The following is a 3,574-nucleotide window of genomic DNA, read 5'->3' on the forward strand; positions in this document are numbered from 1 at the left end:
AATGGAAAGCATCTGATCAATCACTAATTAGAAATTGCTTATCTCCGTGATTAGCTCACATTCAAACCTCTCTTGTTGCACTCTGACATTATTCAGGATTGCTGTGTTTAAATGCACATAACTTTTAAATCTATTCCTGATTTTATACAACGGAAGTAAAACAGATACGTCTTTCTATAGTGCTTTTTCATTCATGTGTAAAAACACATAAATATGATTGTAATGAACATGTGAATAGCTGAACACCATCAAATGTTTGTAGGTAACATTCATTACTTTCTTTTAAACTAAGTCAATATAATTGTGATCTCTTTGAGAACGATCGCCCTGCACTGAAAGCAGGGGGGCCGTTGTCCAGGCTTGCTGGAGGAAGACAGTAGTGCTTTATGGAGTGGGGGAGAACAAGATCAGAAACTGCTGCAGAAAGGTGGTGTTGGTCAGCTTTGCAGCACTGACTCACCCCCTTGGAAGGCTTTAAAGGTGCAAGCTGTAGCATTGGAAACCGCTTTCTCCACACAGCAAGCAAGGCAGCAGCAGGCAGCAGAGGATCCAGGCACGCTGGGCAGCATGGCTCCCAGGAGGAGGAGGTGAGAGATGAGAGCACGGAGAAGGTTGGGAAGCTCACCGCTTCCCGGAGAGGGACAGGCTCATTCTGGATAAGGGGTGCTTGCAGGGAGGCACAGCGGGACTTCCAAAGTGTACTGGGCTGCCCAGAACCACAATGTTCTTCTACACTGAACCCAGGAGACAGGGTTGAGGCTGATTTCAGTGGTGAGTGTGCTTTGCAACAGACAGAAGGTGGGAGGACAGGTGGCACAGGTGATATCCTGCCTTGCAATGTGACAATGTGTGGTGGTTGCATGGGCCTGAGGGAGGTGCAGGATCTGGGCTCAAATTGTCCATCTCAGAGGGTACTTGAGGGGAACAGGAGTGAGCCTTACAGAGTAACAAATAGTCCAGGACCAGGAATGGGAGTACCGGAATCCATATCAAATCCACCTTGAAGGTGCACCCCTGCTGGGGACACTAATGGGGTTGCACAGCTGCTGCAAGCTAATCTGCAGTTGTTGCAACAACTTCAGGCCTCTGTGGGTAATAGGTCTGGCCTGGGTTCCAGGGGAGGCCCAGCATGGGCACGAGTTCAGGAGTTGGGAGACAGGCAGGTGGGGCAGACCCCTGCACAGGTGGGGGGCAGCAGTGTGGTTGAAACCTCTGGGCACATGTCAACTCATCAGTTGTTAAGATGTATAACCTCCTGGGATAGAGTTGAGCTTCCTGGGAGGGCGGTTGTGGGGGAACAGGGCACCGAGGATGCTCCATCAGTCAGTCCTGAGTATGGTTGTGCCGTGGTGGCTGACCTGTTGGGAGTTCACCTACTAAGTACAATTAAGGATAAAATCCTGAGGGGAATACATGAATATTATCACTAAGGGAGGTGTTGACAGATAGTAAGCTGGGACAGAGCAAACAGAATGAGTTGCCCAAGCGGCGATGGGTGCCTAGAACATGGGAGAATTGGGAGGCGGCCTTCCTCATCTATGCAGGTATGATAGTGCAGGCTTACCCAGAGAGACGCTCAGCCTTGTTTAAGTATATGGATGTAACCAGGCAGGCACATACTACATTTGGGGGCATGTCTTGGTTTCATTATGACGAGCAGTTTTGCTTAAGGGCAGCAACACAAACTGGGATCCGGTGGGACATACCACATCACACGTTGTGGCTAGAGTGGATGACTCTGCGGGGACCAGGAGTTCACACAGACAGTGGCCTGTTCCTTCCACTGCAAGTTCAGGAGGGGCAAGAGTCACATAATATTTGCTGGGCATTTAATAACAATGGTTGTTTTCGCAGCCACTGTAGATTCAAGTATGTGTGTGAGATATGCTTTGGGACCCATTCGGCCCATTCTTGCCAGAGCGGTAGGGGATGATTGCAAGGGGAAAACAGGATTGGGGGTGGGTGGAGTGCCAACTGCAGGTTTGGCTCGGCTGAAGCAGCTCATGAGGTGCAGATCACAGGCAGGGTAAGGGGGCAAACTGGGCGGTGGTCCAATGGGCATAGGCACGATTGCCAGTGAGGCTTAAGGTGTTCAGGGTTTCCTATGATATTACCCTAATAAAGCACATATGGCATATGTGGGGCGGCGGGGTTAACTTTGGGATTTTGGATCCCCTTTCTGGGGAGTAAAAAGAAAAGGAGTACTTGTGGCACCTTAGAGACTAACCAATTTTATTTGAGCATGAGCTTTCGTGAGCTACAGCTCACTTCATTGGATGCATACAGCACCCATGTAAGGTTAAAAAAAAATTAATTGCCAATAGGGAACCTAAGGGTTGCCCCCCCCCCCCCCGCGGTTCAGTCCCCAACGGCACTGCAAGGAAATATCGAGTAATTCATCACCTTTCATACCCACTAGGTGGCTCCATTCACACTACAATGAACCAGGTGGCCTGGCAAAACATTTGGGGGCACCCCATGCAGAAGACGAGATAGAGGGCCCCTTCCATTACATTAGCATACCTGGGTATCAAGTGGAACACAAGGGCGGACATATTACAGCTCCCTCCCTATAAAAGTATATGTTTCTGGTATGACAGCATGGCAGGCCAAACTTCCACCTCACATAGGGTTATGAAGTTACTGAGGGAATTTGTGTCACAGTGTTTGAGCCTTAACATCTCTTTTCCTTCCAAGCACATGCCCGCGGTTGGATGATGGCATAGCGGATGCCCTGTCTCATTTGCAGTTCAGCAGTGTGCAGGGGCCTGCACCAGGAGCTAGCGACTAACTCAAGTAGATGATGCTGGTGCTATGGAACTGTGGCACATGAGGATCTAGGAGGCTAGTCACCTATATGGCCCATCAGGAAGGGAGGGGTGTTATAGTACATGGCATTGGCAATCCAGCTGCGGGAGTCTTGACGATCCTTGTGTAGTGCAAAGGGCAACTGAGTTCATTGGGGGGGAAGGGGAGTTCACCTATCAAACTTGGGGGGTAATATGTTTTTGGGCTGCTATACAAAGGCCATTGGAAGATGTCTGGGACCCCGACTAGATGTGGCGGGGAAGGCAGCCAAGCTAATTGCTGGCACCTCCTTGTGGCAGATGTCCAGTGTAGGTACTCCATAGGGAAGGCATCCAGTGACCAGATCAATGGCCTGGTAAAGAACTTAAAAATGGGGTGCTGGTTAAAGGAATGGAACGGTGTGGGGTTTGGGGCTCCTATGGTTGGAATAGTAGGGAGCCAATCCGCCTTTCTTATAACTCACCTTACCCCTCCTACAAGGGGGGGTAATGGTAAGGTCCCGGCGATGGATTTGCTGGAGGGACCTGGATGGAAAAAGATGGGGAGCTGGTGGAAGCCCCCCACCCAGGTAATTAAAAAACAAACCGGGTTTACCTGCACTGTACACTTTTATCTGCTGGGTAGTCCAAGACATCTAATAATGAAGTTGCGGCCTGATTAAATCCATATCAGGTGTCTCCTGTCCTTCCTTTGGTATAGCTGAACAAACAGCAACTAGCTTACAATTTAGACTGAGTACAATTAAGTTCTGAAATCAAACACCATA

This window comes from Caretta caretta, chromosome 4 (assembly GCF_965140235.1).
Source record: "Caretta caretta isolate rCarCar2 chromosome 4, rCarCar1.hap1, whole genome shotgun sequence".
NCBI lineage: Eukaryota > Metazoa > Chordata > Testudines > Cheloniidae > Caretta > Caretta caretta.